This window comes from Carcharodon carcharias, chromosome 19 (genome assembly GCF_017639515.1).
Source record: "Carcharodon carcharias isolate sCarCar2 chromosome 19, sCarCar2.pri, whole genome shotgun sequence".
Taxonomy (NCBI): Eukaryota; Metazoa; Chordata; class Chondrichthyes; order Lamniformes; family Lamnidae; genus Carcharodon; species Carcharodon carcharias.
Window position 1 is genome coordinate 41,807,738 of NC_054485.1, and position 26,385 is coordinate 41,834,122.

Genomic DNA, 26,385 nt, shown 5'->3' on the forward strand with positions numbered 1-26,385 from the left:
ATTTAAGATAAAGGGCAGGAGGTTTAAAGGGGGTGTGAGGAAGAATTTTTTCACCCAGAGGGCAGTGGGAATCTGGAACTCAGTACTGAAAGGGTGGTAGAGGCAGAAACCCTCATAACATTGAAGAAGTATTTGGATGTGCACTTGCAATGCCATGGCATACAAGGCTATGGGCCTAGTGCTGGAAAATGGAATTAGAATAGTTAGAAACTTGTTTGGCAGGCGCAGACTAGATGGGTCAAAGGGCCTTTTTCTGTGCTGTAGACCTCGATGACTCTATACACATTGCTGTGGTAAACCATGGCAACACAGAAAGCCAACCTAGCAGATATACATTTCACATTTGTCTATTTGCTCTTCTATGCGGTATAACACTTACGTCTTCATGCATACTTTATCTATCCCATTGATAAATAGCACATTTTATAGACCATAAGCACAAATTATGATCTAGATTGTGCAGCCATCATAAAAAAAACACAATAAACAATTAAATTATAAACTATAGATCTCTATATAGTGTTTAGATCCTTACCTTGAATTATGACCTTGATTACTAATTTAATTTTGTTGTATCCAGCAGTGATAATCAGGCATCCATTGTGATAGAGCACCAATAACATTACAATTTTTCATTACCAACTTGTACTTCCTTCACTGTACAGTCCTTTAACAGTATCAGTTAAATTTCACAAATTGAAACAGGGACAAAAACATGGCATATAGCAAACAGGCCAGAACAAAGAAGACAACAGGTAAGTTGTCAGCATGTACATGAGCAGAATTGAAGTTTTAAAGGGTGATTGACCAAGAGTGACCACACACCTAACTCCTCTGCATTCATGGAGAAGCAAAAATATTGATGCATATGTTATACGCTATATTATTAAGTGGATGAATATTTCTAAGTTAGACTGGCTGGCTTTCATCCAGTTAAAACACATACACACAAACACATACACACACATAGACAGACAATGCACAGGACCAAATCAAGAGCAAATCACAAAATGGATTGTTAAATAAAAACTAAATATGCATTTTGGATCACTGTCAATAATTTACTTGAATGTGAATCACGCACGGAGATAAAAGTTGACATCCTTTCATTCGGAGTCAGAGAGTGCACTCATAATTCTGCAATGTTGATACAATTTTAACACAAGCTCCATTACTGCTTCCATCTCTTTCCTTCCCTGCAGCCAAAAAAACAAGGCCACTAGTGTTAATTTCTTCCGATATTAACATACCCCTTGTCTCCATTCCCATTCATATCCAGAAAGGCCCATCCACTTTTGAGCCTATAATCAGCCATAGGGGCAGGAAATTGGAGCACAGATGCAAGGGATTCAGGAATCACATACATCAGTTGCCAGAAGGTAATCAACTATCTGGCATCAGAGGGTCATTAGCCTGTGGAATTATCTTCCCCAGAAAGCAATGAAGGCTGGGTCGTTGAATGCTGAGTTAGATATATTTTTCGATAGACACAGGAGTGAAGGGTTCTGAGGCAGCTGACAGTAAGTGGAGTTGAGACCACAGTCAGATCAGCCATTATTTTACCGAATGGTGGAGCAGGCTCAAAGGGCTGAATGGTCTATTCCTGCTCCTAAGTCCTACACTCCTATGTTCATATGACATTGTGCAAAAAAAAATGAAAGGAATCTTGCCTGGTCTTCAAACTGCTGAGATATCTGTCAACAAGTGCTCTTCATATTGCAATGTATTACTGAGCATGACTATACTATTACTACAAGCAATCAGCCCTCCACCAACACGAGGTTCTTCCACTTTCATGTGATGGACCTGCACCCACTGCACATGCAATGCAGTCTTGGCTCCACCACCCAAGGGAAAGTTGAAAGTCTTGGGGCAATCTAAAAGGCATCAAGACTCAGGAAAATGATTCTTGCCTTTCCATCGTGGCCATAGAAATAGCAGTTCCTTGAATGGCAACGTTCAGGAAATTCAATAAAATATTCAGAAAATTAAGAGTAATTTTGTGTACATTAGCCCTGATTTTGCAGTGGTAATGACAGTGAAACGGTCTGTGTTTGCCATCGTTACTCCACTGAAACTGACAGTAACTTCTGGAATCCAGCCACCCAGAGATTATCCAGAAATCCAGAGGTTGCTGTTAGTGACTCATGCTTCTCCAGAGAGTGCACTGTCGAGAACACTCCCCTGATTGCAATTAGTGGGAAATCTTAGAAGTTGATGAGAACTTGCTCTTTTATACTATTTGTCTTGCTGTAAGAAGTATTGACAAGGTTCAGCCTTCTTGAATGACATGTAACTGGGCTCTTAATAGCGCATTAACTTCATAATTATGTCTAATATCCATCACTGGTCCTGAGATAATTTACACTTGTAGAATGTAAAATTTATCCTTAATCATAAAAAATACCCACATTTTAATGCTTTTCACAAGTTTGCTGGTCTTTATTTCAGTTTCTAGCTTACTACTGTCATAACTAGTTATTTTTCTATCAAAAAAATTTAAAAAATAAAAGCAAAGGATATTAAGTGCTTCTAACTTCCTGGTTTACTGTTTGTGAACACTTCAATATGATTGGCTGCTTACCTGCTTGCTGACATCACTACTGCTGCACAAGATAGTCCCCTTGTGTCAGTTTTAATGTGCCACCGAGAGAGGGCAAATCACACCATGGAGATTGAGAGGTCTTTGTGGGCAGCAGTGAGTTCCACTGCTTCACTCCTGATTGGGTCATTATCACACAAGTAAAACAGTCTTGCATGTACATACTTACAGCTCAATTTTTAGGCATCATACTTGTTTGCTCTGTGCAACATTACCTGTATTCTACTCTCTCTGTCACTGAAGCACCAAACTAATTTTCTTCAAATAGTCTAGGTATATAAAGGAAAGAAAACAGATCACAACTTTTAGCCTTTATAGAGCTTTCCCCAAAATACTTAATAGTGTTCCTACACAGAATCTTATTTCTGACAAAAATCCAGCTAACAACTCTTCTCGTTGTCAATTATTTTGATGTTTGTATTTGCATCAATACTTCTTTGCCTCTGCCATATAACAATTAACTCAATTATATTTTTCCCCAAATATTACCTCAATACAACAACATCCTGCAAGGCATAATGGCCTGGGTTTTGTGTTGCAATGACTGCAGAAATATCAGCATTCTGTTGTTAACCTGTGAAACTGACAAGAACTTCTGACATTTGTACATATGCAGTTCAATGCAGAAATCCTAAAGCTGCTATCAATGGCTCCCTCTTCCTCCACAGGTTGTGCTGCTCAAGGCCCCATAGACAACAAACCTTACAAATCACTGAACTTATGAGAATTCACCCTTTTACACTGTAATAATGCTGTTAATTATTTCTTGTTCATGAGATGTGACTTGGTTTTTGATGACATAGTAAATTATACTAAACAACCTCTCTGGTTCTGAAAAGCTAATTTTATATTTGGGCAATGTTATTTTTCTCCATTCTGATAAAAAATGCTTTCTTAATATATAATTTTGAAGTTTATGGTATTCTAAATATGTGCATGTCTAAATATTTATCCCACTTTTTGTAAAACTTGGAAGAATGGAAGGATAATCAGTGCATTTTACTGTCTGGTTTGCTGTCTGTGAGAATTCTTAAATGCAGGCTGCTTACCCTGCTGCTGCTGAATGTCTGGAGATCCCTTGGCTTAGTACCACATTCAAATTAAACAACAGTAGTGAAATCAATGCCACAGAGATCTCTAGATCCTTGTGGGCAGCTTTCTTTGAGGTTTGCAGCAAACAACGTCATTTTGCTGCTGACTGTGAAATCATGCCATTCTGAATAAAAACTGTGAAACTACGCCAGATTTTTTTTTCCCTACAAGAAAACATTTCGTATTAATATATTGTACTACTCGCTTCATTGTATATGGCCTTGTGACTGAAATCATGCACTCTGGTGATACAGTGATATATTTAAAAACTTTTTACATGAACAGCTTTTGATTTGTTGAGGAGCTTTATCTATGTATGGTATTTGTTCGAACACCAGCGAAAGACTAATGTTTTCTAATTCATTCTCTGTTTCCATTTGCCAAACTGGAAGCCACAGCTTTTGGGAATTGCATCTGCAACGATTTGTCCTTGAGCTCATGATACACACATTGTTTCTGTGGAGCTGTATTCTAGTTAGGTTGTCAAAAACATTCCACAACTCTTGTACAAGAGCTTCATCTCCATATGGATATTTCAAACTGGTAAATGTCCCTTCATGTCATGGTATCCCTTCATGTAAATGTCATTCATCTGCACTGCTACAAAATTCATGTAATTAATAATATGTTCACCTTTCAGGCAATAAGGCAACAGATGGATGCACAAGTACAAATAAATAAGCCAATAAGATATAGTACTAATGAGAGCTGTGTCAATGACCATCTGTTTATATGGAGGAAGCAACCTTCAGAGGCCAGTCCCTTTAAAACAAGTTGGTCACATTACACATAATAACTTGTGCACGTACTGGCTCCAGACTAATTAAAGGGCCACAATCCATCATCTTAACAACTGTTTCATATAATGTAGATATATTTTTCCATCGGTCTTTATGCTGTTCATTAAAAATGTTGGAAGCAAGGCTACTGTGCAGATGAACAAACCCTCAGCAATGAACAGCAGTCTGTGATGATTGCGCTGAAGAACATAATCACAGATTTCAGGGAAAATTACAAGAATACAAACTGTACCTTACGAGGAATTATTACTGAGGGAAACAAGGGAGATTGGGGAAGGAGTACTTCAGAAGACATAACCATCATGAAAGGCAATTATCACCCAGAAAGATAAAACTTTTCAGTGATAACAAAATCACATTCAATTTTCCAAGTATCCTTCTCACATACGATCAATGCACAATAGACAGCCCATGTCAGCACCAGTAACTTTATAAACAGTAAATTCATATACTTGCCATATTGATGAATCTTCTGTCCCGCTGACCTCCAAGAAGTCATAACCATCTTCCAACTGAAAATCTGTGAAGACCAGTGCAATGGTATCACCAGGTTCAGCCAGAATAGTCCAAGTGCAGTCCGCATTATTATCATAAACTGACGGAAAGCTGGGGCTCGAGATAACTCCACTTTGTCCACGCAAGGTTCCTCCGCAGCCATCGTCCGCTGCAAAAAACAAAACATTTTAAAAAAGAACTGGAAAGGGAGCATGTAACGGAATGAAAAATCTTTGCCTTGAAAATATGAGTAATTTTTGACCAGCTTTCTCTGGTTTTTAGTATTTTGAAATTACAGTTTTCAGCACAAAGGTTATCAAAGGCTGAAGGTACTGGATAGTGCAAAGGGTATGGGGCCTGAAAATATTCTGGCAATAATACCGAAGACTTGTACTCCAGAACTTGCTGCGCCCCTAGCCAAACTGTTCCAGCTACAACACTGACATCTACCCAGCGATGTGGAAAATTGCCCAGGTATGTCCTGTGCACAAAAAGCAGGGCAAATTCCACCTGACCAATTACCACCCCATCAGCCTACTCTCCATCATCAGTAAAGTAATGGAAGGAGCCATCAACAGTGCTATCAAATGGCACTCGTTTAGCAATAACCTGCTCATTGACACCCAGTTTGGGTTCCGCCAGGGCCACTCAGTTCCTGACCTCATTACAGCTTTGATTCAAACATGGGCAAAGGAGCTGAACCCCCGAGATGAAGTGAGAGTGACTGGCCTTGACGTCAAGGCAGCATTTGACCAAGTGTGGCATCAAGGAGCTCTAGCAAAACTGCAGTCAATGGGAATCGGGGGAAAATTTTGCATTGGTTGGAATCATACCTAGCACAAAGAAAGATGGTTGTGGTTGTTGAAGGTCAGTCACCTCAGCTCCAGGACATCACTGCAGGAGTTCCTCAGGGTTGTATATCCTCAGCCCAACCATCTTCAGCTGCTTCATCATTGACCTTCCTTCCATCATAAGATCAAAAGTAGGGATGTTCGCTGATGATTGCACAATGTTCAGCACCATTTGCGACTCCTCAGATACTGAAGCAGTCCGTGTCCAAATGCAGTAAGACCTGGACAATATCCAGGCTTGGGCTGACAAGTGGCAAGTAACATTCGCACCACAAAAGTGTCAGGCAATAACCATCTCCAACAAGAGAGTATCTAACCGTTGCCCCTTGACGTTCACTGGCATAACTATCACTGAATACCCCACAATTAACAGCTTGGGGGTTACCATTGACCAGAAACTGAACTGGACTAGCCATATAAATACTGTGGCTACAATAGCAGGTCAAAGATGAGGAATCCTGCAACAAGTAACTCACCTCCTGACTCCCCAAAGCCTGTCCACCATCCACAAGTCACAAATCAGGAGCGTAATGGAATAATCCCCACTTGCCTGGATGAGTACAGCTCCCAAAACACTCCAGATGCTTGATACCATACAGGACAAAGCAGCCTGCTTGATTGGCACTGCATCCACAAACATTCACTCTCTCCACCACTGATGCACAGTAGCAGCAGTGTGCATCATCTACAAGATGTACTGCAGGAATTCACCAAGGCTCCTTAGACTGCACCTTCCAAACCGACAACCAGTACCTTCTAGAATGACAGGGGCAGCAGATAGATGGGAACACCACCACCTGGAGGTTCCCCTCCAAGTCACTAACCACCCTGACTTGGAAATATATCATCATTCCTTTACTGTCACTGGGTCAAAATCCTGGAATTCCTTTCCTAGCAGCAGTGTGGGTGTACCTACAACACATGGACTACAGGGGTTTGGGAAGGTAGCTCACCACTACCTTCTCAGGGGCAACTAGGGATGGGCAATAAATGCTGGCCCAGCCAGCGAAGCCCAGATCCCGTGAATGAATTTAAAAAAACAATTTATTTTAAAGAAATGAACAGACTATAACTCAGAAACAATTAATCAGTCATAGTTTAATCAATTCTGTCAATCCAAAGTATAAAGTAACTGGTGGGACAGATTATAACATGCCCCGAATGAAACCAAACCATTTTCTTATCATTGTAAACCTTTGTTGATTTATGTTTATTCCACCAAATCAAAATAATACTCTTGGTGATACTTGAACTGAAACTATCTCATTGATAAGTAGTTTAGTAACTAGCAGATCAATAGATTAGACTGTTGAATTATCACTCAAAACCACAGGTTAACAGCTAAAATATGCAAATGACAACTGATGATATACCAGCATGATTACTTGGATTACACTGTCCAGAGGCTTACTCTGCAGCTCATGTTCATTTATGTGGGTTTGCATCTTATTAACATTGAAAATAGCATGTTGTAACATGAAAGATGCTTGGGAATAAAAATATTCTATTCAATTAATTCTGTCCGCAAGCTGTATTTTGAAAGGTCAGGAAAGCTTTTGTGACAAATAACCATGGAACAAGAAATGGGGAATGGCCACTCATCTTTATATGAAAAATGTATAATATCTATTATTAATATATGTAAAATATATACATACAATTAAGGAGCACTTTCAATTTGGTTTCTGTTTCCCACCTGCATTCCAACCTTTGTCTTTGTACAGGAGTTTCTCATATAAATCAGTCAGAAAAAGTATTTTTTCTACATGCCTTTGTGCTGCCAGGTTACTGGTCCAATATCCAGTGTGGTTGAGCTACAACTTTCTTCAGCTAAACACTGGTAAAACCAAAGCCTTGCCTTTGTCCCCTACCACAAAGAACCTCCTGAGGCACCAATTCCCTTTTTGGCCACTGTCTTAGGCTGAGCTAGACTGGTTGCAATCTTGCAATTCTATTTTAGAAAAGAGTTGAGCTTTCAATTCCATCTCTTCCCTATCACAAATACTTTCCGCCAAGGGTCAGAATGGCTTCGCTGAATGGACCCCAAAATTCTTAGCGATGACCAATGAAAAGAGAAGCTGTAATAACACAACGCTGTAAAACCACACACATTTCCCACATGACTCATCTGTCCCTGCTTACACATCTGTAACATTGGCCTGAATTTTAGCAATGTTGGAGACCCTCTCAGTAGTTGTGAAACTGGTTCCAGAGGACAAAATCTGGAAGTTCCACCCCCAACCACAGCCCCCGCCATTTTCGCAGGGGCCTAATGAGGGAGCGGGTTCCAAATTGCACATCTGTGGCTCATGGAGGCAGCTTTCCATGTAAAACAGCAGCTGCCTCCAGTCATGTCTGATTTTCCTTATCTGGAAGTGGGGACACACGATGTGTACAGGTTATAGTTGGCAGGACCAGGTCCAAACTTTGTGGAGATGCTTGGATAGATAGGGTATCCCTATGTAGAGGGAGGGTGCCCTCTTGGATAAGGTCCTAGGACACCTTTGGAGATTGGGTGCCCTTTGGGATTGTTAAAGGTAAACATGAGTATGTGTAAAAGGTGTATAAACTCATTGGAGCAGTCAGGGCATTTATAACACCCACCCTTCAAGTATTTGAAAAAAAAATATCTGCAGTGTTTAAAAAAAAATCGGTGCTTGCTATTTCACTTTGTTGACATGAGCATGAGGGCTCTCACTGCTGGATTAGTGACTGCTTTCACAACCTTCCATTATCACAGTGGGGTGCCTCTCACTTCACAGTTTGATTGACAGTTCCAAGTGCTTATAAATTCTCTGAAGTGGGATTATGAATACAAATACTCATTTTTATAAGGAATCAAGCATTTGAATGAAGTATTTGTTTTTTATAAGGGGTTACCATAGTTGAAGGAATGTTATTGTAGTGAATGGGCTTTTAACAATGTGAGATTTTAAAATATTTATATAGTGAATTCTGCAATTGATACTTAGAACTTGATTTTATTTAAGCTCAGCATGGGTCCTGAGGTCTGTGTATGGTGGATACTGGTTGAGTTGGCATTGAGGGTGTAAGGGCAAAGCATGGTGGATGGGGGGAATGAGTTGGCACTAAGTTGGCATTGGAGGTATAAAGGGCCATCGGGGTGGGGAGGGGGCATAGGGTGGCATACAGGGTGATGAGGGGCCCTGGGGATGTGGGGCATGAGGTGGAAGGGAGGGTATGAGGGGCCATGGGGTGGGTAGGGGAATGGGTTGGATGATTTGGTATGGATGGGGCATGGGGAGTGCATTGGTGGGTGAGAGGGTGTGAGGGGTGAGGGCAGGAGGGGTATTTTATGTTTCATTCTTTTTTGAAATCTTCGACAAAGTGCTGGTGCGCCGAGGCAGGCTTCTTCCCAGTCCGTCTCCACACCCGGTGGCCTCTGCATTGTTTCCAGGTTGCCCACATGACTCCCAGAGAACCCCCGCACCTCCCCCCACCACACCCCCAGAATAAAAATCCAACCTTCCAGGGCAGTTTCTCCCGGACTAAGTTTGTGGAGCTGGGAATTGCCTCGTCTCTGTGCTCTCAACCGGGGAGCCAAAATTCAGGCCTGAGTCTTTAAAAACATATTTGGGTTTTTACATCTACAGAAATATAATTAATTCAAAGTTAAACTTATGAATTTTTACAAACCTGTGTTGATTTATACCATCATGATTTTTTTTGTGACATAGCAGCAAATTGTAAATCTTCTTGCAGTTAGATTTTCTTTTTCCTGATTTACTCTTTCTCTCTCATGCAGTGTATCATTTTTCAGATATTGGCAGCTGTATAACACATTGCCTAAGTGGCCTATCTCCACATACGCGCTTGGATAGTCAGTGTCAGAAGGTTTTAAATCACGGGGAAAATCACAGCTGAATCTGACCCAGCTTCCCTTAAAGGCCATAAAAACACATTCAACAGCAAAGCTTACAGAAATCAGCTGCAGGATCACTCTTCCACTCTTTTCCACTCCCTCACCTAGAAACACTAAGGCTGATTTAATACCCGAAATTAACGTCAAGTTCAGGTCTCCAAACCACAGGGCAAAGATGGAATTGAGACTTTCTGACCAGTACAGTATGTCTCAGTACAACAGCGACATGTGTATTTATCCATTGAGTTATAATACACCACCCTTTTTCTTCACTCCACACAGACCACTAACATAGACTAATGCGTGAGCAGCCTTCTTCTGTCCTGCAGTTTCTATGATCATTGTATTAAAAACTTTTTGTTCTGCTTCATTAAAATATTGATAGCTTGATTAAAATATTGACAATCTCTCCTTCCTTCAAAGATGAAAAGTGTCAATCATTGATTTGAGTCTCATCTTTCAATATGTTGGGATCAAGACAAGAATCATTTTTCAGGAGGTTGTAAATCGAACTCCAGGCTTACGATTGTGTAGCACTCATTCACATGGAGCTTTGTCATAGGCTAATTGTAAATGCAGCTTCTAGTCTCAGCACCACAACTAAATAATTCTCTCTGGCTCACTCATTGACCTCAACTGGCCTTCAAATACACAATTATCAGTTGTACCGAGAAAATTAGATAATTAATTTATAATTGGAAAGGGAAGTTAAGAAAGATGTTCTACAGGCTGAAGTGGGTGACAAGACAGTAAATCCAAACAGCTTGAGGGGAAAGAAATTAAGGGAAAACAAAGTTATAATTATATTGTAACAATATCTTGACTGAGACACATTATTCTTTATTTTCCCTAAAGCATTCCTTAAAAATCCCAAAACCTGAAAATATAAAGAAAAAGTCAGTGGCCCTTTCACATGAGTTACTTTGGGATGTTATTGTTAGAAAGGAAGTGACAAGAATTCATTTGGGTCATTTTAGTTCAATAGGCTATGTGGGAAACTGTAGATGGTAGAGCAGTTTTGCACCATAACCAAATTTACTTTGCAATTAACTTCAATAAATAGTAAAATTGGGGAGGGTGTAAAATCACCATTGCATCTGACCCACTCAGTTTCCTCATGGCCAGCTTGGGTTAAAATTTCCCACCACTGATCCAGGTTTCTAGCTTTCTAGCTGGTCCTGGTTTGCGGGTCCACGGAGTGGAGGGGGAACCGTAAAATTCCCCGATAGGCCTCTCACCACAATGTTGCCTGATCCAAGCTTTCCATAATTTTACAGGGTGGAGCTGGGGGTGGGGATGGGCAAGGCCCCATTTGAGACCCTTAATTGGCCAATTACTAGCCAGTTAAAGGCTGCTTCCCACCTGACCTCAGTTTTGAGGCTGGTGAGAGGAGCTGAGAGGCTGGGGATGGGGGGAGTGTGGCGGTTAAGGGATGAAGTGTGGCACTTCATGCTGCCTCAGGCGTAAAGGGATCACCCTCTTTCCACATCAGGCACCACCGCCACCTCCTCGCCCCACCAATGTCTCCACTCCATGGGTGCTACCTCCCCCTGGCCTCTTATCAAAGCCCCCTTCACTCCCAGCCTCAGCCTTTCTCTCTACTGTGTGACCTTCCGCAACACTTACCTGGTTCTGGACCCTGGATCTTAGGATCTGGGGACTGCTTGTGATTCCAGTCCTGGTCACTGCTGCCACTCAAGCTGCTGGGACTACAGAGTTGTCAACCAATCAGATCAGCTGGCTGCTCTGTGATGCGGGTCTTTCGACTATATGAAGGGCCTGAAATCCTGCCTCCAGCAAATTAACGCTCCTCGGAGCTGTAAATGGTTGTAGGACACATCCCCATGTTAGAATCTAATAGGTTTTGTTTAACAAATGTTAAATACCCAGTACTTGTAGGTAATAAGGTGAAATGTTGCGGGGTGTTATATGTAAGGAAGAGTCAACCAGCACTGGCTGTCTGTTGTATTAAAGGGGAAAAGTGAGCTCTGTAGTTGGCAATAAACATTCTCTACCTAAGCATTCTAGTCTCTTGTATCCTTCACATCCAGGCTTGGGAGTTAGCCAACATTGGTAGCAGAGGGCAGTTACCTGAAAGTGAAGATTGGAGACTGAGATTTACTTCCAGACAGAAGGTTGCACTTACAGTTGATTTTTTTTGAGAGAAAACTGTAATTAGAGACTCTGAAGAAAGATGACTGAAGCCAAGGGCAGAATTTTGCCCTTGGCGTGTGGGCTCGGTGGGGCGGTTGAGAAGGCAACCGCTGCCCGCAATCAGCACTGCACCGCGATTTCACACTGGATAGGATCTTCTGATTTGGAAGGTGGTCAGGGACAGGAAGGTGTGACTGCAGCTGGGGCAGGTAAGGGGACCGAGAGGGCAGGAGTGCAGGAGTGTCAGGCTCTGCAATTGTACAACAGGTTTGAGGTTCTTTCAGCTTGTTTGGATAAGAGTAGGGACTGGAGGGTGGACGAGCTGACTGACTGTGGCACTGTGGTACAGGAAGCCATTTAAGTTGGGGGGGGAGCACAAAGAAATATAGTGGTAGTAGGGGACAGTATAGTGAGGGGGATTGATACTGTTCTCTGTAGCAAGGAGCATGAGTCTAGACGGCTATGTTGCCTGCCTGGTGCCAGGATTCAGGACATTTGCTCAGGGCTGAAGAGGAATTTGCAATAGGAGGGGGAGGACCCAGTGGTCGTGGTGCATGTAGGTACCAACAACATAGGTAGGATAAGGAAGGAGGCTCTACATAGTCATTATGGGGAGCTAGGCACAAATTAAGAAGCAGAACCTCAAAATAATTTCTGGATGATTACCTGAGCCACGTGCAAATTGGCATAGGACAAATAAAATTAGAGAAATGAATGCGCGGCTCAAAGGCTGGTATGGGAGAGGTGGGTTCCAGTTCGTGGGGCATTGGAACCAATATTGGCCAAAGTGGGATCTGTACCATTGACCATTGGGACGGTCTACACCTGAACCATGCAGGGTCAAGTGTTCTTGCAAATTACACAATTAGGGAAGTAGAGAGGGTTTTTAACTGAATAGTGGAGGCAAGAGATCAAATTTGGGAAGATGTGGTAAACCAAAGAATAGAAAGAAGGCATGAGAGAAGGTTTTCATATGGGAAATGATAAACAGACTGTGGCAGGAAGGGGCAGAGAATACAACTCTAAGAGTAAATCAGATAAGGCTAGACACTACAAAAATAATAAAAGGACAAAACTAAAGGCTCTATTTCTAAATGCACATAGCATTTGAAACAAAACAGATGAGCTGATAGTGCAAATATAGATAAATAAGCACGATCTGATAGCTATTACAGAGACATGGCTACAGGATGACATAGGTTGGGACCTGAATATTGAAGGGTGCATGACATTTAGGAAGGACAGAAAGCTAGAAAAAGGTGGAGGGGTGGCTCTGGTTAATCAATAATGGTATTAGCAAATTAGTCCAGGATGTTGAAGTGGTTTGGGTTGCGATGAAAAATGATAAAGGCAAGAAGTCATTTTTAAGAGTGGTGTACCCAACTGTAAATGCATGGTAGGACACAGTATAAAAGATGAGATAATGGGAGCTTGTCAGAAAGGTACAGCAATAACCATGGGGGATTTTAATCTACATATAGACTGGAAAAATCAGATGGGCAAAGGAAGCATAGTTGAAGAGTTCATAGAATGTTTTCAGGGTGGTTTCTCAAAACAGCACATCATGGAGCCAATTAGAGAGCATACTGTACTAGACGTGGTATTGAGCAACTAGATAGGATTAATCTATAACCTTATAATGAAGGTACCCCTAGGTAGCAGTGATCATATGATTGATTTTACATTAATTTTGAGGGAGAAACAAGTGCATCCCAGACTAATATTTTAAACTTAAATAAGGGCAATTATGAGGGCATGAAAGTGGAGCTACCTAAAGTGAACTGGAAAATGAGGTTAAGGGATATGTCAATCGGGCTTCAGTGGCAGACATTTAATGGGATATTTCAGAATACACAGAATAGTTACATTCCAAAGAGAAATAAAAATTCCAAGTGGATGGCCCACCATCCTGGTTAACTAAAAAAAAAGTTAAAGACAGTATCAACCTTGAAGAAAAAGCATATAATTAGGCAAAGATGGATGGCAGGTCAGAAGATTGGACAGAATATAAAGAACAGCAAAGAATGACAAAAAGATTAATAAGGAGGGGAAATTAAAGCATGCGAGGAAGCTAGCTAGTAATATAAAGGTGGATAATAAGAGTTTCTATAGATATTTAAATAAGAAAAGAATTAACAAAATGAGGTTGGTCCTATAGAAAGTGCATCTGGGGAATTGATAATGGAAAGTAGGGAGATGGCGGATGAATTAAACAGGTATTTTGCATTGGTCTTCACTATAGAGGACATCAGTAGCATCCCAGAAATAGCTGTAAATCAGGAAATGGAAGGGAGGGAAGAATGTGGGAAGATTACGCTCACCAGGGAAGTGGTATTGAGAAAGTTGTTGGGGCTGTGGGCTGACAAATCCCCAGGTCCAGATGGACTTCACCCTAAGGCCTTGAAAGAAATGGCTAGTGAAATAGTTGATGCATTTGTTTTAATTTTCCAAAGTTCCCTGGATTCGGGGGAAGCTTCCATTAGATGAGAAAATAGCAAATGTAACTCCTTTATTCAAAAAGAGATGGAGACAGAAATCAGGAAACTACAAGCCAGGTAGCTTAACATCTATCATAGGGAAAATGCTAGAAGCAATTATTAAAGATGTTATAAGGACACTTAGAAAAATGCAAGGCAATCAGGCAGAGTCAACATGGTTTTGTGAAAGGGAAATCATGTTTAACCAGTTTATTGGAGTTTTTTGAAGGAGTCACATGTGCTGTGGATAAAGAGGAACCGATGGATGTACTGCACTTAGATTTCCAGAAGGCATTTTCTAAAGTGCCACATCAAGAGTTAATGTGGAAAATAAAAGCTCATGGTATTGGGGGTCACACATTGGCATGGATAGAAATTTGGCTTGTGAACAGGAAGCAGAGAGCTGGCATAAATGGGTATTTTTCTGGTTGGCAGGATGTGACAAGTGGTCTGCCAAAGGGATCAGTGCTGGGACCTCAACTTCTTACAATTTATATAAATGAGTTGGATGAAGACACCGAAGGAATGGTTGCTAAATTTGCTGAAGACACAAAGATAGATAGGTAGGAAAGCAAATTGTGAAGAGGGCATAAGAAGACTACAAAGGGACAAAGATAGTGGGCAAGTGAGTGGGCAAAGATCCGGCAAATGGACTACAATGTGGGCAAGTTGTCCATTTTGGCAGGAAGAATAAAAAAGCTCATTATCTCAATGATGAAAAATTGCAGAATTCAGAGATTCAGAGGGATCTGGGTGCCCTAGTGCACAAATCGCAAAAGGTTAGTGTGCAGGTAATTAAGAAAGCTAATAGAATGTTATCACATATTGTGAGGGAAATTGATTACAAAAGTAGGGAGGTTATGCTTCAGTTGAGCAGGGCACTGGTGAGACTACATCTGGAGTATTATGTAAAGCACTGGTCTCCTTATTTAAGGAAAGATGTAAATACATGATAAGCAGCTCAGAGAAGGTTTATTGGACGAATACCAGGAATGGGCAGGTTGTCTTATGAGGAAATGTTGGACAGGTCTGGCTTGGATCCACTGGAGTTTAGGAGAGGTGACTTGATTGAAACCTTTAAGATCCTGAGGGGTCTTGACAGGGTGGATGTGGAGAGGGTGTTTCCTCTTCTGGGAGAATCTAGAACTAGGGATCACAGTTTAAAAATAAGAGGTCACTCATTTAAAACAGAGATGAGGAGACTGGTTTTCTCTCAGAACAGTCTTTGGAACTCTCTTCCTCAAAAATTGGTGGAAGCAGAGTCTTTGAATATTTTAAAAGCAGAAGTAGATAGGTTCTTGATTAACAAGGGAGTGAAAGGTTATCAGTGGTAGGCAGGAATGTGAGGTTGAGATTACAATCAGATCAGCCATGATCTTATTGAATGGCTGAGCAGACTTGAGGGGCCGAGCGGCCTACTCCTGCTCCTAATTTATATGTTCTCATGTATGTACAAACAATGGGTATGAGGATAGAGACCCTTTTGGGAGTTATACCAGATGGTGGAAATTGGGCAATAAAGGAAGGAAGATGAACCCCTAAAATAACCAAGGGGTGGTCAACAAGTGTTTCAGATGTGGATCTAAGTACCATTATGTGTGAATTGCCCGGGAATGAAAGACAGAGCTTTTGGGATGACACGTAACATTGAAGGTACTGAAGACAAGGAGGACAATGCTGACCAAATAGATGGAATCATATTAGTTACAAAAAGTTTTAGATAATGAGTATCCTAGTTGCATATTCATTCAGTTGCTCAGTGTTACATAGTGGGTGTACATCCATGGTATGTGGAGTAGACTGGCTAAACTCTTACATAGATTCTTTAAGTAAGGAAGACCGGAGTAAAGCCAAAGAATATGACAGTTCTACTTGTTATAGATTTGAGGGTGGTAACACGTCAAAATCACTAAAAAAAAAAGATTCTGTGTAAAACAGCGGGGTTAAATCACTTTTCCAGCATTGAGGTTGTATTGAGTGAAACACCTTTATTGTTTGGTAAGCGTTCAATAAAAAAGGCATAAATGAAGTTAGACATGGAGCATGATAAAGCCATTGTCTTTGGAAAATCTGTGGATTTGCAATTCACACAGTCGGGACATTATTCTATTTGTTTAAGATCCATCAACTCTACACAGAATGTTAAAGAGGTATTAATGGCAGCTAGGGATTGGGATTATACATTATTACAAAATTACATCGACAATTTGTGCATCCCTCTAGCCATGGGTTGAAGGTTCTATTAAAGGATGTGGTGGTGCTGGATGAGGAATCCTCTAGACTTGTTTCAGATATTAGTGAAAAATGTGATATTTGTAAAAGGTACAGGAGATCGCCATCACGACCAGTAGTAAGTCTTCTGCTGGTGAGAGACTTTAATGAAACCATAGCCATGGACCTCAAAATATAGGATAACGAAGGAAATATTTTTCATCTCCATTTTGTAGATGGAGCGACTAGATTTAGTTTGTCAATGGTAATTTTTAGCAAAGACAAAAAAAGGGATTATTGATAAAATAATGGAAAGATGGACAGCTAAATTCTTAATGGAAAATGGAGGAGAATTTGCCGATGAGGAATTTAGGAATTTCGCATGTGCGAAAATTTGATTAATGTAGCAATGCATACAGCAGCAGAAAGCTCATTTAGTAATGGCTTATGCGAGAGAGATCACCTTGTGATTGACAAATGCTCTGAAAAATTCTGGCAGACCAGCCAAATTGAAAATTGTCAACTGCTTTTGTGTGGGCAGTGCATGCAAACAACACGCTTCAGATGGTTGGAGGCTACAGCCCTTATCAATTAGTTTATAGCAGGAATCCAAAGATCCCTTCAATAATGTGGGACCATCCCCTGGTTTTGGAAGAGACTGCCATCAATTCCGTTTTTGCAGAACATTTGATTGTTATGCATGCAGGGAGGAAAGCATTTATTAAGGTGTAAGCTTCAGAAAAAATCAGGAGAGAGAAATGCATATTCAGCTTGGGGATATGGATTATTATAAAAGAGAAGGGCAGAAAGAATAGAGAAGCCCAGGAAAATTTGTAGGCACTGAAGGCAAAATAATAATCTTGCAACATAGTTACCAAACTGTTCGAGTACATTCCATGTGACTTACTGGCACTGATTACACATTGACTGAACCTGAACAAATGATGGAAACTGAAGATGCACCAGGCACCTCGCACACAAATAGACCAGAGCAGTAATAGCAACAGACTGTGGTGGGTAACATGCCAACTGAGAGTAGACCAACTGATAGTGAAGATCAGGATAGGGCAATTCGTCACAAAGGTCAACTGCCAAAAGTTTGAACTAGGGTGGCATAAATTTCAGAAGGAGCTAGTGAGCCACCATAGTATGAAGGGCAGGAGAAGCCACAGGGAAATACAAAAAACTAGCTCAATGTACACGACAAGAGGCAGAATATCAGATCTATGGATTAGCAAAAGGAAGTGAAAATGTGGAAGGCCAGGAAATGTAGCATATGTTCAGCATAATGGTATTAACAGCCCAGTGAAAAGACCAAGAGCTTGTAAAAGGAAGTCTAGTCGTAGGTCAAGCAATTACAGTCCAGAAAGGTACAAGAGATTTAATAGGGGACTTACTTCAACTAGAGCAAGGACCACAGAACAAGTGAGGAGTGACACAAGAAGTAGGGGCTCCCACAATAGAGAAGGTCTAGTGGCTGCTAACAAGTTAGATGGTACATTAGTAAAGGAAGCAAAACAAAAAGAACTTGACAATCGGAGAGAGTTTGGCATTTACACAGAAGTGCCAAAGGACAACCAGCTTTGTCCATAGATGGATATGTACAGAGAAAGTACTTCCTGATGGAACAAATAAAGCTAAGGTTAGACTGGTGGCTCAGGGATTCGAAGAACAACTGGGCAACCAGGAGGTTAGAGCAAATTCCCCGACAGCAGGAAAAATAAGTTTGAGGATTTTCTAGCACTTCTAGCGACACACTCTTGGGTATGTAAATCCATTGATGTCAAAGCAGCATTTTTACAAAGGGAATAATTTCAAAAAGAAGTCTTCTTAAAGCCACCAAAAGAAGCTGGAAACATAGAGGGGAAATTATTGAGGTTGAATCAGTGTGTTAACAGGATAAATGATGCATCCAGTGTTTGATATTTTTCAGTTCAGTGTTAAAAGTTGGTTGTGTTCAGCTAAAAGTAGATCCGGCAATGCTTTATGCATATTATGAAGGAAAACTAGTGGGCATTGTCTTATTGCATGTAGATGATTTCCTGTGTGGGGGAATCTGCCACATTTCAAAAATTTGTAACAGATAAAATTATGACGGAATTCAAAATTGGAAGTTGGGCGTCTGGAGCTTTTAAGTACACCGGGTTGGATAGTAGGCAGACTAAGTTGGGAATAAACTTGACTCAATAGTCTTACCCAAGGAATGTTAATAGGATCCCAATAAATTGGGCTAGGTCCTCACAAAAGGAAGACACCATAACGATGGAAGAAGCAGGTCACTTAAGAAGCTTAATTGGGCAATTAAACTGGTTATGCACGCAAACTATACCAGATGTGTGCTATGCTGTATTAGAGTTGAGCACCATGCTGAAGTATGCTACTGTTGGGGAAGTGCTAAAAACAAATAAAACCATTGAAGAAATTAAGTTCAGAAGAATGTACAATCAGATTTCCAGACTTAGGTGACCCGGAAGGAATAAAATTAGTTATTTTTATTGACGCCCCACATGCTACCTTCCCGATGGTTATTCAAGTACAGCAGGATTTATGATATTTTTGGCGGAAGGAAACAATACATGTTGCACATTAGCGTGGGAATCAAAGTACTTAAAAGCACCATAGCTGCAGAGACACTTGTGCTGGTACAGACAAGGATAAGGCTATAAATTTATCAAGTATTTTAAAGGAACTCTGAGATAAGGGGCAACCAGCGAAAAACATTCCCATAGAATGCTACATAGATAATCGGTCACTCTGGGACAATGTCCATTCAACAAAGTATGTCACAAAACATTGATTGAGGATTGATCTCACGAGTGTAAGAGAGATGTTGGGAAGAAATTTCCAAAATTAAATGGGTTGACACAAGTCACCAGTTATCTGGTTGGTTCACAAAACGAATTGCTTGTCCAAATAAATTGTTGAATATCCTCGAAGAAGAACGCCTTGTACTATAATGGATTATGACAACATGGAGGTTTTCATATTAGAACCTTATTAATTTGGCGGGGGGCTCTTTTTTAAGAAAAAGGGGGATTTGGATAATGTCAAAACGTATTTTCATCTGTATCAATTTTTTTTAGGCATATCAATTTAATGTAAACAAAAAGGGGAACCTGTTAGTATTGAACAGGTTCTGTTTAATGGAAGTTAAATACCCAGTACTCAAAAGTAATAAGGTGAACTGGTGCTAGGTGTTGATTTATTAATTATGCTCAATTTTATATGAGGCAGAGTCAGCCAGCTCTGGCTGTCTGGTGTGTTAGAGGGGAGGAGTCTGCTATATAGTGGGCAACAAATATTCTCTAGCTAAGCATCCTAGTCTCTTGAATCCTTCACATCCAGGCTTGGGAGTTAGCCAACACCCCACTGACTCTTTGGGTGGTGAGGCAGGAAACCTGGCCATCCAAAAAGTTCCTGCCCCATTTAGGGGGCACCTCATTGCCACTGAGTAATAGACAAAGATCAGAAATGGAGAACATGGTAAAGCTAAATAATTGCATTTTTAAGGAGAAAGTCAGTGTCTTCATTCTGTATCAAGCTTCTCCAAATTTTATCAGAAAGATCAATGTTTTTCACTTTTAGGTAGTTAGCCTCAATTCTTTTTTCATTTATTCTTTCATGGAATGTGGGTGACGCTGGGAAGGCCAGCATTTGTTCCCCATGCTTAATTGCTCTTGAATTGAGAGGCTTGCTGGGTCATTTCAGAGGGCAACCTCAACCTACGGGTCTGGAGTTACATGTGGTCCAGGCCAAGTGGGGATGGCAGATTTCCTTCCCCTAAAGGGCATTAGTAAACCAGATGGGTGCTTACAACAATCAATGATAGTTTCGTGGTCACCATTACTGACACTAGATTTTATATTCTAGAATTATTAATTGAGTTCAAATTCTACCAGCTCACATAGTGGGGTTTAAAGCCATGCCCCCAGAGGACTAGCCTCTGGATTATTAATCCATTGACATTACCAGTGCACCACTGTCTTCCCCTAATTAATCCTCTGATATTTAGAAGAAAAATTTAGAACCTATCAATATCAATCATATTGGTCAGTCTGGGAATTAAATGCAATTAGGAAAATCAAACTGATTAGATGGGAGTATTTAAGAACATCAGGGCCGGATTGTTCAGAAGGTGGGGTTGGCAGCTGTTGAAATCATTCAGAACATAGGTTATATTTACTCGCAGTGTAGTGGGGAAGTTGTGCTGGGCCCCGGCTTCCGACTTTAGCATGGGGCTGGATGCTGGGCTCTGCCTTCTGCAGGCAATGTCCATGGCTACTGGGAGTTTGTGTTGACTAGGTTCCCGCCAGCAGGCTGCATTGGTTTGGGAGAGTGTCGGGCAGAGGAATTGGTCAGCCCCTGTGGGCTCCATTGGGCTTTGGGGCAAGAAGCAGTATCCGCAGCAAGCTGGGGGGGGGCACACAAAGTCAGCAGGCCAGGGTTGCCAACCCTCCAGGGCTGGCCTGACATCTCCAGGCATTGAAGATCAATCTCCAGAACACTGCCTCGTGCAATGCTGGAGAAAAATCATCGAGACATTAACAAAGATTATTTTAGTCATTGTTTTGAACATTTCTCTTTAGCAGACATAAAAATATTGAAAATAGAGGGTAAAAAAGGCTGTTTGCCTGACAGTCAAGCATCATCCTATTGGGTAATGAGTATTTTTTCTTTCCAATTGGCATTGGCAGGCAGTGCGTCACAAGGATCTGTTGGCCAACTATTGGCTGGAGCTTGGGGGAAATCATGTAATGAAACCTCCAGGAATACATTTAATCACAGCTGACAATCCTCTAGGAGCCCTGAGTGTGGGCTGAAGGAGGGGGCAGAGCCAGAAGTAATGAAGAGAGAGCATCAGCAGGTAGAAGAAGCAAGAACACTTGAATGGTGACCTACAATATGGTAGGAGTAAGAGCCATGAATCGAGCAGCCTGAAGCCTTCATGGGTGCCTGAGGAACCAGCAAGGGGAAACTGGAGCAGTCATACAGCTGATCAAGACTAAGGCAGATCCCGTCTGGACAGCCAGATCCACCCGAATCTGAGAAATCCCAAGATGAGGAATATACCCTTCGTGGTCTGGATGGCAAGGTAACCTAGTTCACGTGGTTTTGAGAAATTAGCATAGCAATGCCCTGACTGTAGCTTCTGCAGGACAAAAGAATTCCTTCTCTTGCTGTTCGACAACCAACTCTGCTTCCCAGCTGATTTGAGACCCTGAGTTGTGGTCTCAGCTGTTTTCTGATGTTTCTGGAGCGCTAGGCCATGGTCATCCATTGTAGATAATTTGTTTTGAATGGAGCTTTTTCATGAATGTACGTACAAGTTTGATCCAGAGGAATAAAGGATCATTGCTTTGGAACTTTGATGCATTCCATATACTTAAATTATGCTTTACAGTTTATGGGTTTCCAATCTCTACTGCTTTTTGAGGATTAAAAACAAAGTTTTGCAAGATATATCAAAACGGTTCTGTAACCCTAAGGAAATGACTTGAACCCTAGTCAGTTTTCTCGTGAATGTAGATTACATGACCATTAGAGATAATTATAAATATGAGTTACAAAAGATTTCAGTTCGCACATGAATGCAAAGATTCCCAGTCAACAGGACTGGACATGTTAATGTTGGATGGAAGTCCCTGAAACTATTTACATTTCCATATTTTCATTTTTCAGTTGAAAAGCATCGTTACACTAGACTTCAAAGTGTCAGAAAATGCACCCAATCAAAAATACAAAAAATAAACATGTTCTGGTAGACTATATATGTATACATCCTCACAACTTGTCAGAAAATAAATCTCAAGTTTTCACTCCTGTCATGCCTCTTCAATAATTTCCAAATTAAATGCATTTGCAGCAGTGGTTAATGTGCTTTAAGTTTTCCCTATGAAATAAGCAGTGGATTTAAGGGTATACCTGCAGCTTAAAATATAATAATTCATATATCTTGCTGCAGTTTCAGCCTAACTCCTTGATATTAAAGGTTTATTAGGCTTAATTCAGAGTAATTTGTAAGCTGTGGATCAACTTTAGCTTGTTTTTCACTTTTGTTCAATCAGCATCTCTGGCGAGGACAGGGGACATAGCATGGGATGTAGGATGCAATAGGATGAAAAATAATGGAATGGCAAAATAAACCAGGGGAAAAAAAAGAATCTTATCTCAGAAAATAATGTAAGTTGAGAATCATGTATTGATTTTTTGGTGGATCTGTTTCAGAAAGTAAAGCAAATTGCTCAGGCCTGTCATAAGATGACACAATGAAATTACAGAAAGGTGCAGCTACCTCCCAGTCTGTTTTGAAATTACTTACTCAACCTGATTTTCTGATTAAAATCAATAAACACTGAAGCAGTTCAGTCGATCCATATTTTGCTGTATGGATTTGCCACAATGATTTGCAAGGTTAGCATCTAAATGGACTGATGGAGCCTCACATGAAGTCAATCCACCCAGATACATTCTTTCAAATTGGCATCTGTTCCAATAAATCTGATCAAAATAGGTTCACTTATTACAATTTATATTAACTGCTAGCAATTCTGAAACATGCAGAAAAGATTGCATAGTCCTGGATAAATACTTTGTGGAGGAGAACATTAATACGTTCTAGACTAATGTGACTTCATTAGTTAGAGAGGCTGATAAAAGTCTTTGTAATGTCATCTATCCCCATTTGTCACAGCTTAGAGCAGATTTATCTATTTCTCTCACTGATTCAATGATGTTGATGCACTAGAACCCACGACAGAGTCGTTGGACAGGTTGCATGTCTTCCTTGGCAGTAGGGTATTTGGAACAAACCTCCTGGCCCACGTCAGCTGAATTCTCAGCAGGATCATTTTAAGCAGGTCAATATGTGCTCAGACTCAGGGGAACCCCGCCAGGGTGGAGTGTGGTGTAATTGGAGAGAGTGTTTCTCTCCCAGCAGTGCAGTAGAGTGAGTATGCATCCGAGAAACTGGCAGTTAGAGAACAGACTGGTTCAGTCTGGTTCACTGGTGGGGCATGTCTAAGTGAAGGGTTGTTCATCTCAAGTTTTTGGTTTCTAGGATTGACAGTTTGAATAGTACAAGTAAAACCTCTGTCTTAATTTTATCCAAATGCACATCTCCACCTGAAACAACAAAAAAAACCAGAAAAATAACCTGCATTATCCAGCGGGTGTGAAACAATGGCTTGCTTGTTTCTGGTAAAAGAAACCCTATAAATTACACAAACAGCCCACAAGAACAGATAGAAGCAATGCGATATGGCTCGGAATTAAATTCATTCAGCATGAAAATCACTTTGCATCAGAGCATTTTAAAGTCAAAGTCTGCAATTTTTCATCGCTTCACTGCATCAACAACATTAAAAACCTTACTGCTGTAATGATATTTACACCAACCTGTTTCTGCAACTAGCTCCATACTTTTCCACAGCTTTCAGAAATATTCATTCAAATTCAATAATCCTAAAAAAAAATTATCTTTCCTGCCCCATTCTCTGTTTCCAGGCACCATTTACCATTGTATGGGGAAGAGCCTATTCTTTGGTCATCATGTACAAGACAGTACATAATAATTGCCTGGCAGATGGGAGAACCACAACTTTTTTTGTGACAATTTATCTCCCTTCACTCAGATGGTTGAGGTCAAAAACTCAAAAAAACCTTTACGTTCAAGCAGACTTATTGCCAATCTATGGTTCCTCTTGTTCGCAAACACTCAATATTTGTATATCAAGTTTCAGGGCCAAAATGTGAGCAGTATTTTAGATCAAGAGCATTCATGTGTTCCTAAATAGTAAGAAACATATGAATTAGGAGCTGGAGTAGGCCACTCGGTCTCTCATGCTTGCTCCATCATTCGTTAAGATCATGGCTGATCTGATTACAACCTTAACTCCACATTCCTGCCTAACCCCGAAAACCTTTCATCCCCTTGCTTATCAAGAATTTATCTACATCTGCTTAAAAATATTCAAAGACTCTGCTTCCGCCGCCTTTCGACAAAGGGAGTTCCAAAGACTCATTACCCTCAGAGAAAAAAAATTCTCCTCATCTCTGTCTTAAATGAATGATCCCTTATTTTCAAACAGTGACCCCTCATTCTAAATTCTCCCACAACAGGAAACGCCAACTCCACATCCACCCTGTCAAGACCCCTCAGGATCTTCAAGGTTTCAATCAAGTTGCCCCTTACTCTTCTAAACTCCAGTGGATACAAGCCTAACCTGTCCAACCTTTCCTCATAAGACAACACACCCATTCCTGGTATTTGTCTAGTAAACCTTATGTGAACTGTACTTAATGCACTTACATCCTTCCTTAAATAAGGAGACTAATATTGTATACAGTACTCCAGTTGTGGTCTCACCAGTGTGCTGTACAACTGAAGCATAAACTCCCTACTTTTGTATTCAATTCCCCTTGCAAGAAACAATAACATTCTGTTAGTTTTCCTAATCACTTGCTGTACCTGCTAGTATGCTTTTTGTGATTCATACATTAGGATACCCAGAACTCGCTGAATCTCAGAGCTCTGCAATCTCTCACCATTTAAGTAATATGCTTCTTTTTCTGTTCTATTGTTATTGTATCTAACGCATTTAATTGTCAGAGCATTAGTTTCTCAGTATGTTGTCTCAGCTTTTACATCATTTGTTACCAAAATTTTGCATATAAATACAAATCAATATAAATTAAGCAGGTGAAAAAAAAGGAAACGTTAACTATTTGGGTTAGGACCACCATTCCTCATTTGTACAGCTTTCCCTCCATATGTCCTCCAGAGGACATTTTGGTTTCTTTCTGAAACTCACTACTTTAGGGCTGTATGTGTGGATGGATATGATGAGATTACGCTGACTGTGAAGAATTCCTTACATGCCTCTATAAAATAAGGCTCTTTGTCAGTTTAAATAAGATACCCACAGCATCCATTTAATATTTGCATCTTTAAAGATGGCTGACCAAGGTTTTAAAATCTGCACGTAAAAACAATAAAATTTAACCCTTGATCTTATATCTCAGTAACTTAGAGCAGGATTTTCAGGCTCTGCTGCGGAATGGGACAAACGTGGACTAGGCCTGAAAATGTCAGCACGGCCATTATTTCCCAACGTCATTCCCAACGTTGGCCATTTTAGAGGAGACAAGTTCAGGGTCAGCATGTAGCAATTAAGCTTGTTAAGAGGCTTATTAACTCTATTAAAGGAATCTGACTGGAATGTTCTCCATGGAGAACAGTTTCGGTGTCTGGGGGAGTGCACCTGGCAGCAATCCGGGAGTGGGACCAATGATCCAGGCACACCTCGAGGCCCCAATTGCCTAGCTGGGTTTGAGATCAGCCACATGCCAGGCTTCAAAGCAACACCCCTCCACCCCAACCAGTTCCCCAGCACCCCTACCCAGAGGTAAGAAGACACCTCCATCTTGAAGCACCCTCTCTATTACGTACCATCCAGCCCGCTGCTCCTCTCAAGCTGGAAGGCTTCTGATTGGTCCTCCAGCTTCAAGGGTCCACCCGCTGCCCTTAATCGGACAGGGAACCTGTCTTTGTGCCAAATAAGGGGGGAATCTGCATGAAAATCCCAAACAGTGAGTGTGCTCTCCCAAGAGGGTGAGACTGCATGGGACCCAGAAACAGTGTTCTTCCCCCTGGAGGGTAAACCAGCCTTTGATGCCTGTCAGGCACTGGGCTATGGTTAAATCCTATTAGAAGGTAGAAGGAAACAAATATTTGCTGCAGTTTTCTGGTAACAATTCTCTCTTAAATAACGAGAGTGATACTTTCCAAAATGTCCACAATCGTCAAAATCTATATAAGGTG